Here is an 11,989-nt window from a genome sequence, read left to right on the forward strand (position 1 = left end):
TCAAAACACTAGTCCAGCCAGGTGTCTGGCCTCAGCCATGATTATGAAGGCTGCGCACACCACCAAGGAGGAAAGCAGCTCGAGTGTGAGAACTTCTGGGTGATCATTCATGTTGTCCACTACCACAACACCAGTATGCAAGAACGAGTGAACCCAACAGAAATATAATTTGGATCACTTCCTGCTAATCAGCAAAAACTACTTCCTCAGTTTCTTCATTTGGATAAGATCTGGAAATACATTGATTATAATCAAGAAATACTGCTGACCACTGTGAATGAATGCATTCATATGTTTGAAAACAAAGAACATGGAGAAGATAGGAACGCACAGGTTATGCCAGCATCTACCTTTGCCAGGAGTAAGTTAAAATCCACATTGAAACAGTTTGTGAGAGATGGGAGTGAAACTGGGAAAGCAGAAAGGGATGCCTGCGACCAGCCAATCAATAAAGAACTTTTTTAAAAATTTCCAAAAAAGAAATGGTATTCTTCTAAAATAAATATTCTGTCCATGGTGCTGGACTTGGAAGACTGGCCTGGGAAATAACTATGCTATGTAATGTTGTTCAAGGAAATGAATGGAGTGTTTTATGCTCTTTGCTTCCAACTTTGTACTCAACAGATGTCCTGAAATTAATAAATGTAAGATTATCCCTGAATCCATCAATTTAGCAATAACGGGAGGTTAGCTTTTACCCTGATGTTTACTCCCACAGCCTTCCTTTGGTTCTAAATTTTCAGTGACCGCTGGAGATTTTCAAGAGAGATTCAAAATGTAATATCTGGGACTGTATTACAGTCTGTTTCTTCATAGACACTGCTCATAATGTAATTGATTACATTGATACAATATCTTAAATACTCAAGCTAGAATTTGGATAAATCTAGGTTCTCTGCTGTACTACTTTGAAAATTGGCAAATGAACTTTCAATAGAATTGAGCTATGATGATATGAAAAAAATCTTGTTCTGCAGTGTGAATTCCAGGTAGAGGTAGAGAAAGAAATTGTCTTTTCAAAATATACTGTGAATGATCTCTCCATGATGAAATATTACTATGAATATGTTGTATTTGTGGTCAGTAAACCACAATAATTGTCTTGAGAAATGTCATCAGAAAGAAAATAGTTTAATAAGAGCAATGTTGAAATAACTCAATCAAGTACGAGTAATGAAAGGACACAATCTCAAATCATTGGTGCCTTCTTTCTCCTAACAAAGTTAAGAAATAGCATCTACTTTCTTAATATGCATATATATTGTTTTTCAGAAATACATACTATGCATATTTGTACTTAGCAATGAAAATGGAAGAAATCTCTTCAAGTATACTTTTTCTCTGAAACACAGAATTGAATCTTTCAGTAGGGAAAATCCTTATCTCCAGGCTTTATGAAACTGTCCTTTTGCAAATCTATCATTTAATGACTAATAGTATTTAAGTCCACAGTAATCTCCCTTTTTATTTTGTTCCCATTACAGGTTTTCTGTTTCAGGAGTTTAAGGATCGCTATCACATTCAACATCTGAAATTGGGACTTGTTTATTTTGTACATAAGCAGTCTAAAGGCTGTATCTATTCATGTATCATTCAGTTATTTGATTTTCTTATTTCTAGCTGAACTAAAAAGAGAAGCATGAAACATTACATTTTTTAATGAAATGCTAAATTTAATAGCACCACAGGCTGGTAAAACACATTTAGGTAATCTGAGAATATAGTAAGTCTTTAGGGACAACATTTAACTGAAAACTTTTTAAAAACATACTCATCATTGGATCACTTTGAAATGTTTGAGATTTCAGTATCCTAGGTGAGACATAAAAGCCTTCATTCTAGGTAATGCTCAAGGTAGTGTTAGTAACTGGGAAAATATGAATAAAATATAACCATTTGAAATGTATTTCAAATTATAAACAAATCCAGAATTTGTCTTGTCAGTGTGATGTTTATGATAATGCCTTTAGAGCACCTGGATTACAAAAGCAAGGACTTTTTTCATTAAAACAATTAAATAATAGTAGAAACTGACACTGACATAATGATGTTAAGATGGGGAAATTCTGAATATGAAATTCAGGAATAAACTACTATCCTTGGTCTGTGTCTATCTGTAAGCAGCAGCCATTAATGTGCATGAATGTTTTATAAGTTTAAAACTTCTGTCATTAAAAAAATATATTTAAAATGTAATAATAAAGTGGGTTGGGGAAAAACACACCAAATATAAGATAAGAACTTTAGTAGTAAGATTTTGAGAGTGTTCTTTCATAGTTTGTAACAAACTTCTAATGACAATGCAAGGTCTTGGTGGAGGGTGGATGTATGGGACACCTGTATGATGTTATGCATGTTTGCTTTGTAAGTTCACAACTTTTACTATACACTTAATTGTTTATGTCTGTTCATATATAAATCATATAAAGATAATAATAATCAGATTGGTTAGGGTGAAAATTATTTAGTAGTAATATTTTGATAATGCTCTCTATTCATTAATTAAAAAGGTTTAAAAACAATGCAAGTTATTGGTGGTAGGGTGAGAGGTTATATATGTTTGTTTGATGTTATATATGTTTGTTTTATAAGTTCACAACTATTATACATTTATTGTTTATGTATATTTATGTATGAGTGACATATTTCAATAATTTTTAAAAAAAATTTAAAAAATCCTATACTCTACATGACCTGGCCTATTTAGCTCAAGGTCAAATAATTCAATAGAGCAAAATTTTTTTCCAAATGGAACAGAGTGTCTGCAACTGCAAGCAAGATAGTTCCACCCATCTGTCCCATGGGATCTAAGCCCCCTATTAATTAGAAGCAGAGTGGGCATCACCATCCTAAAATTCTCAAGATTGGGGAATGAACAATGGTCTAAAGTAGACTTATTATTATTCTATTATAGACTTATTGTTCTAGCAATGGAAGAATTCTTATCATTGATGTAAAAGGCAGTGGCCACCAGTGGTTCTGAGGGATGGAAGAGGGAAAAACAGGTGTATAATGGTGACATTTTCAGGACACTGGATTTGTCCTGCATGACACTGCAATGAAGGACACAGGCCATTGTATATTTTGTCATAACTTACAAAATTGTGTGTGACAAAGTGTAAACTATAATGTAAACTGTAGTCCATGGTTGGTAACAATGCTGCAATAAGGGTTCATCAATTGTAACAAAGGTAGCACACTAATGAAGGATGTTGTCAATGTGGGAAAATGTGGGAGCGGGAGGGATAGGGCATATGGGAATCCGATATATTTTTTTATGTAACATTTAGGTAATCTTAAGCTTCTAAATAAATAAATTAATAAAGTTAAAAAAATTCAGATTACCACCAATTTTGTTTCCTGATCTTAAATAGTACATACTGCTTTAGGTTTCTACCTCTAGCAGAACTTTATTGGAGGGAGTTTCCTTTCTACTTTTTTATGTTTACTATTCTGTTTCTAGTTGCTTGGACAGTAGAGACGAGTAAAACAATGTTTTCCCCTCTTCTTGGAGACAAGGATATATTTTTGTTGAATATTTCCACAGATGACTGTGATTGCATTAGAAGACCTCTTTGGAGATTTGGATCAGTTGGACTTAATCACAATAATGTGCTAGTAGGATAAATGACATTTTAAAAAGAAAAACTTACATCTTTAGCATCACTTAGGTAGGGAGAGTCACTACATGATTTGGTATCTTCCTAGTAGGACTTTCTGTGATACAATAAAGGAGTTTTGTGATTCTTTATTTACATAATGCAGTAAACAATTCCCTGGAGTTAATTTGATTTGACAAATTACGGAAGTCTGTAACCTGTTTGTTGTTATTTAAAAAAAAAACCTATTTCTATTTTTTATGTTCTCAATACTTGGCAGATGTTCATTTGGTGAGAATGCTCATTACCTACATGAATGTACTTGAAATTAATTGCAAGAGAAAAAGACTAATGAATTATTTTGGTTTTAGGGAAAAAAGAGAGACTTAAAAGGAGTCTAAGAATTAGAAAAATATCATTGAAAGAAAAGGAATGCATGCTCTCTGAATAATTTAGAAATGCTTGATTCACTGATTATTATTCACTTACTTTACAACTAGGATCAAAACAAATCTTTCTTTTTCTTATAGAGGCAAAAGCAGTTTGACACCCACAAGTGCTCTCATTATGTAAAATTTTTCACTATCAGGATTCATTTTTTAGCTATTTATATTTTAAATGAAAACATATTTTGGTTAATTCTGAAATCAGATATTCCATTTGTTTTTCATTTTTCCTCATATCCTGAATATTATTTTTAAATGTTATGATTTGCTTCACCTTTTTTTTAATGGTTTTTGCAGTTAACATTTTCTAAACCTGAAAATGCAGTATCAATCAATAGAAGTGTCACTGGAGAATTTATTTAATTTTATATTTCTTGTGTTTAGTCCTAGCTAGTAAAGTGTATAGACCTTAAGTTAATTTTTTCCTTAAATTAACTCACCACATAAATGTTTTCATTCATCTTCATAAAGTGGGGAGGAGATATGTCATTGTACTTGCCTTTTAATTTTATCGTTTATTTTTTATTTTTTCTATAAGCTGAAGCAGTGCAGGTTAAGCTGTTCCTCCAGTGATCAATGCCAGGCATGTAAAATATAAAGAGAAGTTGTATAAATCACAGTATGCAATTACGAAGTTTGGGAACTGGAAAATGTACTGTATTTATATGTAATTCTCATTCTAAAAGTAACCACAAAGACAGATTTGGAAGCTTCATATCTGCATGGGAGTCCTATATTTTTAACATGTATGATAGACTTAATTTTTCTTGAATATTAAAGTTGGCCAATTGCTACAAAAATTTGCCACAAAAGCCAATTAAAGACATAATATGGAAGGTAAATTTTTAAAACTTTTAGCAAAAGTACAGCTAAATATTCTGACTATCCACCTGTGATGGTTAAGCTAATGTGTCAACTTGGTCAGGTAATGGTGCCCAGTTTTTTGGTCAAGCAGGTACTGGGCTAATCGTAATACAAAGGCATTTCATGTACTTTAATCATCTGTGAGTTGATTGCTCAAATGGCTCTTACATTTACAATCAACTGAGGAGATTACCCTCAGCAATGAGTGAAATTTCATCCAATCAGTCGAAGGCCTTAAAAGGGGAAGTAATTTCAGCATTCAGAAAGAGAATCCCCAAGTCTACTACAGATATCCAGTGTCTCCTGGGGAATTCAACAAGGACCTTCACTGGAGTCTCTGCCTTGCAGCCTGCCCTACGGAATTTGTACATCTCCACAGTCATGCGAGACCATTTTAAAAACTCTCATACTATTTATCGTATATCCTGTTAGTTCTGTTTCCCAAGACAACCCTAATACACCATCCAAAGCATAAAATAAATATCCCAGAATTCATAATGATATAAAAATGACTGAATAAATATATACTGGGAAAGATGAGACAGACTCCTATGCAGAATATTTCTAAATAGTTTATGTATATACTTCAAATTCAAGAAGGTAGAGCATAACTCCCATTCCTTATAGGTGGGCTGCACTTAGTGACACACTTTCAAAGAGTATGAAAAGGCAGAAAAAAGAGTAACTTTACGGTGGCAAAAACCTGACAAATGATACCTCAACCAAGTGGCCCACGTTAATATCAACAGTGATGTTACTAGCATATAACATTGACATGTCTGGATAAAAATGGTACATTTCCTCTCCAAATTCATAATTACTGTCTAATCATGATAAAAGAAAAATCAAAAGTTCCGAATAATGGTCATTCTACAAAACAACTGGCCAGGACCCCTCAAAATTGTTAAACTCATCAAAAGAAAGGAAATCTGAAAAAACTTCACAATAAAGAGAAACCGAAGAGGACATGACTGTTCAATGTAAAGTGGCATAAAGAATGGGATCCTGGAACAGAAAAAGGGCATTTGGTAAAAATTAAGGAAATCTGAATAAAACATGGAGTCCAGGTAGTGATAATATAAATATTGGTTCATTAATTGTGACAAATATGCAATATCAATGTAAGATGCTAATAAGGGAATTTGTGTGTGGGATATATGGGAACTTATCTTCTCAATTTTACTATAAACCTAATACCAATCTAAAAACAGTTTAATAATTTACTATATATTTTATGCATGTCATACCAATATAGTCAATATTTAATTATTTTATAAATATTTATAAAATAGTATATTGATAAATATAAGCCATGACTACAGATTTTAGTTGTATATACATTATGTTTCGAATATATGCATCTTAGTGTTTCACTTATAATTTAATGAGCTTTTAATTTAGTAAGCCTATTAATTCTTTCTCAAAATTCATGCCAGTTATTTTGTGCAGTATATTATTTTATATGGGGAAAAGTAAATTTTGATCAAACAGAAAACTGAAATTTTTATTAATTTCATTTATATATTAAAATATCTGAAAATGTCCTTTGCTTTCATTGCATTAATATTTAGATCTATCACCTCTATCCTGTTATCAGTTTTTATATTTATCTACCAGGGTTTTTATTAATTCTTTTTGAATATCCAAGTTTGTAGGAGTTTGGTTTTGCTTAATATAACTTCTGTATGTAGACAGAGTTCACAAGAAATCAATAATTTCATATCTTTGTTATTTTTTAAAGTTTCAGGAGGGGACCTTGTGATAATCCAGGAAATAGTAATAAGCTGGGGCTGTCTTGCACTGACTTGTGAGAGCCATTTGTGCACATTTCTTCCCAACTTCATGTTCAGTGACCCCACATTTCTAGATCAAAATCACCACTTTTGGGAGTACTTACATCACAAAACTGGTAAATATTGAAAAGTAGGGATATTTATCCCTCCTTCAGAGAGCCATTTATTAAACATTTACAATAAAGTTGCACTTTATAAGCCAGTACTTCAAGTGACCTTGCTTCTGTCCAGAATGGCCCAAGATGCTTTAGATTTGGACTCTGATGGACAAATGCTGGAGCAGTAAAGTGTCAGTCAAGATTTAGGAAGAAGCCCAGAAGAGGAAGTTTATCCTTTTCTGGGTTTAGTTATTACTATTTTTAATAAGATTGTTTCTCAATGGCATTTAAATACCATACATCTGAATACAATACATACTCCTTAAAAATAATTAAAGATATATCAAATAAATATTATTTATATTGTACAAAGAAAATATTAAATATATTTAATATTTTAAATATTAAAATATTAGCAATTGTTATAAGGTTTTAATTTTTCTCAGTTTTCAGATTTATTTTCTGTAATAAGTTTTGTCTTGTAATGAGAAAAGTGTTCAATTACAAATAAATTAATCAAATTATTTGTATTACATTACATTATATTATTCAAATTTTTGTGTCAGGTCCATTAGAGTATTAGTGTGGAAAGAGCAATCATTTTTAGATTTACTACTGCATCTTAATCCTTGGACCTTGGACAAGCCACTTAACCTCTCTAAGGCTATTTCCTGCCCTACATACCTCACAAATTATGTGTAAAATTCAAATGAGATTATTTATGAAGCCTCTGTAAATCTCAATGTAAATGTCAGGAAAAATTATTGCAAAAGTAATTTTAATACAATTCTAAGTTTCATTTATATAAGTAATATGCATTTATATGCCTTATTAATAGTTATTTTATTGTCTATGAACTGTCACTGATCTTACAAAACATATTCATATAGGATCATAATACAGCAGCACATTTATTTAGGATTCTATAAAAATCTCCTAAAGATGATGAATGGTTTTATTAACTGAAATATAATACTATGTATCTTGGACAGTTTGAATAATTATTTTAAATTAACCAATGTCAATTTTAATGAAAATAAAATAACAAATAAATGCTGAGGTTTTCAACCAAATTGCTTGTTCTAGATACCATATTTATCATTGTTTGGGAACTTTAGAAGGATTTTTTTTTTTTTTTGTAATTTGTTTTGATTTGGTTTGTTATAATTGTAAATAACTTGACCCATACTTTCCCGCTTTGGATAGGAATTAATTCAGTCCCCACTAAACCAAATGAAAGCTAGAGCATCATACTTTAAAATAACCAATGCAAAGGTTGGGACTGCATTTTTCAAACCCCACCCCCCCCTCAGTGGTCTGAGCAGCAAGAGTAAGGGACAGACTTTACATCCCTCTGGCAATTGCCTATAAATATGATACCACCTCTGTGACCCAGGTCCACAAAGGACATACAGCTACATTCTTATATCTGAGGAATTTTTATTTAGTATGTGACACTTTTTAATAATTTTCCCAAGAATTCTGGTAAAATGAAAAAAAAAAGTATCTATAAATGCAAAAACTGAAAGCTCCAATTAATTCATCTTAAATACAGTATAAAACCAATTATTAGGAACAAATAGTAAAAGTCCCATAATTGCCTACTGAATAAATAGTGTAATCAATGAAATTAAAAAAAATCATTGAGAAGGAAATACAAATTATGTATCAAGTGAAATTTACCTTAGTTTCTCATTTATTAGCTTCTTTTAGCAAGACCCCTTTTACATCCATGAAACAAAATAATGATGTATTGTTTATGAAAAAGTTATGAATTGATATCAATCTAGTTACAACTAACTAGCTAGGAAAAATAACTGGTGTTCTCATTTCTTTCTGAGGTCAGGGATCATATCTAGGCCACAACAGAAAGGGATGTCAATATTTTCGAAGGTATTGATGCTAGGGCCCATAGTGCTAAAGTGAATTGTCTATCTTTAGACAATCTAGACCACATGCTCACACCTTTAACACAGCATGCAGAAGGTTCTGAGGTGTATTTGTTTAGGAATTATTTTGGTAATTTCTAGCCATTTTTACCACAGTAACATTAAGACATGATGTAATTTTTCTATATATTTATAATTTCCTCCATAGATTATATATTTATATTTGATATATGCACATTACATTTGCTTTAAGATAAGCGATTTGCATAAATCCTGTATTCAATTCTGTTGTTGATTAAATTAAATATTGGACTTCATACAGTCATGAATCAACTGAAATTGTCCAAATTTAAACTGAAAAAGATACATACATACACACATATAGTCAAAACATATAGCATTTCCGATTATTAGCACCAGATAATTATTTATTCTGACAGCCAATTTACCTCATAACATGTTACTTTAATTATTACTCCCACCATGATTAAGTGCCATGGTAAAAAAATCTTCCAACATTGTACTCCTCACATACACTGCATTCCAAGTAGGAATCTAGGATGGGGCAGAACTCACAAGTGGAGGAACCTAGAACTTTAATAGATCTGAAAGAGCAAGGGGAGGGAAGAGTTACCAAAACCCACAAAAGCAACTATAGGTAGAGCTATGGCTTTTGCAGAAGTTTGTACCTCTTCTCAGTGAATTGTCATGGATGAAGCTGGAGAATATATATCCCAAAGTACCTTGCTTCACTATTGGTTTCCAGAGCCAAGAAGTGTCATGAACTATGGCAAACTGTTGTCAGTGATTCTCAGACAATAGACACAAATTACACTAAAATCATCTCTCTACTGAAGTCCACACCATTAACCAGCAAATCCTGGAGGATTAAGTGCTCCTTTTCCATTTTCCACATCTTCCAATGGTAGAGGCTAGAAGAAACCTGGAGAAGACCTTTTACAGCCTGTTGGAAACTATGTACTCTAATCATTAATTTCAAAGAAAATTTTTATTTATATTTTCCCTATATATTGAGAAATCTTGACTTTTTTACCTAAGTTGCTCACATAATATTTTAGTAATGCCAATTAAATAATTGTGCTATTTTTATTTAATTCATTCTTTCTAGATACCTATAGCTATGTCAGTTAATACATGTTCAATAAATATACATGCTAAATACAACAACAAAATCATTAAGTATCTTTGCAATCTACTGAATCTGTGTGAAAAAAAGGAACACTGGTTCTTTTAGATTTTCTCTTTATGGTTAATACTTCTGTTACTTAGTCAATATCTATTATACTTTTTCCAGTGTTTTGGCCCAAACTCAGTATTCATGGGAATCAGTGATACATTTAAAAATTGTGGCTATAAGACCAAAAGCAGTTTGAAATTCATGTTTACTTGTGTTTTGAGTCTACAGTAAACACTCTAGTATTAAATTTAGAGTAGAGAGATACTTCTACAAATAGCATTGAAAAAAATAAATTAATGGGGAGCAGATGTGGCTCAAGCAGTTGGGTGCCAGCCTCCCAGATAGGAGGTCCTGGGTTTGGTTCCCAGTACCTCCCAAAGAAGACAAGCAGACACAACAAGCTGATGCAATGAACTGATAAATGAACAAACACAAGTAGCAGAAGTAGTGAATAGACAAAACAAGCAGAGACAATGAGCAAGCAGTGAGCACACACAGCAAGCAGATAATGAGCAGACAGATGAGGGAGCCATCTCAGGAGGCGAGAAGATAAATTAAGGACTTCCAGGAAGAGGGAGTATTATAGAGACAAAAGACTCACTACTTTCCTAGAAAATTAGCTAATGGATAGGCAGAAACTGTCCAGAAAGCTGCTGTAGGGCTTAGGGCACCAGGGGAAATCTGGACACTATCCAGAAGAGAAAGGGGCAAAGAAAAGGAGATTTGACAGGAAAAACCTATGAGTAAAAGTGCTGCTGCATCTACTGGCACCACCTCCGTCCTCATAGCAGACAGCTTTGAGTTCTTTGGCTCTGGTGTGGCAGTTACTGATGGAAAGAGTTGCAAGGGTTCATTTCCCCAGGAGAGAGAAGGATGCAGCCTATGGCCAATTCAGCGTTCGGCTAACAAATTTGGTTGTGTCTTATGAGTCATAGCCTTCCAGACCATATGGGGGCTTTGCCATTGTTTACCCTGGGAGCCAGCAAAGGACTTAAGAGATCCTACCTTCTCAAACACCCTCCCTACAGACCTGGACTGATTGCTCATGATGCAGAGGGAAATGGAATTATTTCCTCTTCAGGAAAAGGGAGGAAGCTGGTGATCCAGGGAGCAGAGCAGATTCTGAGAAAGTTTGATTTGCAATGCTTGGCACTAAATAGCCCACATTGAGGGAGAATTCTCCTGTTCCTTGTTTCTGCACTCCAACCTGGTCAGATTTTTAAAAAAATTTCTCTCCCCTTCCCCCCGACCCCAATTGTCTGTTCTCTGTGTCTATCTGCTGCGTATTCTTCTTTGTCCGCTTCTGTTCTTATCAGCGGCACTGGGAATCTGTGTATCATTTTGTTGTGTCATCTTGTTGTGTGAGCTCTCTGTGTGTGCGGCACCATTCCTGGGCAGGCTGCACTTTCTTTCGCGCTGGGCGGCTCTCCTTATGGGGTGCACTCCTTGCACGGGACCTACACGGGGGACACCCCTGCGTGGCACGGCACTCCTTGCGCTCATCAGCACTGCAAATGGGCTAGCTGCACATGGGTCAAGGGGACCCAGGGTTTGAACTGCAGACCTCCCATGTGGTAGACGGTCGCCCTATGCCTGGTCATTTTTACAGTGTACACATTCTGATTAAGGTTTGAGCAGAGATGTCTGTCAAAGTGCACCATCTACTGGCAGATCAAGAAAGTGCATACAATGACTCATAAAAGTAAAACAATAGACTTTTTTTTTTTTTTTTTTGCTTTTACAGCCTCCCTTCCCAAAGCCCTTGGAAACTTGTCTGCAACCTAACACTGAGCCCATGGCTCTGCTTTGAGAAACTAAACAACTAAACAGGGACTATCCTAAATATGTTGAACTAAGAATCAGAGAACAACAGTAAGATACATTCATCCACCACTCTCCTTACAGAAGAGAGAGAAACTGAGCAACAAAGTAAACTCACCATCATAATCAGATGCCTAGACATCAGAAAATAATTAGAAGCCATACTAGGAAAGAAGCAGCTTTGACTCAAGTAAAGGAACAAATCAAAGTCCAAGACAAGACACAAGATTTGAGACAACTAATCAATGATGTTCATATATATCTCCTAAATCAAATCAAGA

General features: G+C 33.8%; 1 pseudogene; it reads left to right on the plus strand.

The window, feature by feature from the left end:
* The first annotated feature begins 78 nt into the window (after positions 1 to 78).
* On the plus strand, positions 79 to 1,097 carry LOC101436198 (carnosine N-methyltransferase pseudogene; annotated as a pseudogene).
* Positions 1,098 to 11,989: the final 10,892 nt, after the last annotated feature.

The sequence above is a fragment of the Dasypus novemcinctus genome, chromosome 13, assembly GCF_030445035.2.
Source record: "Dasypus novemcinctus isolate mDasNov1 chromosome 13, mDasNov1.1.hap2, whole genome shotgun sequence".
Lineage (NCBI taxonomy): Eukaryota > Metazoa > Chordata > Mammalia > Cingulata > Dasypodidae > Dasypus > Dasypus novemcinctus.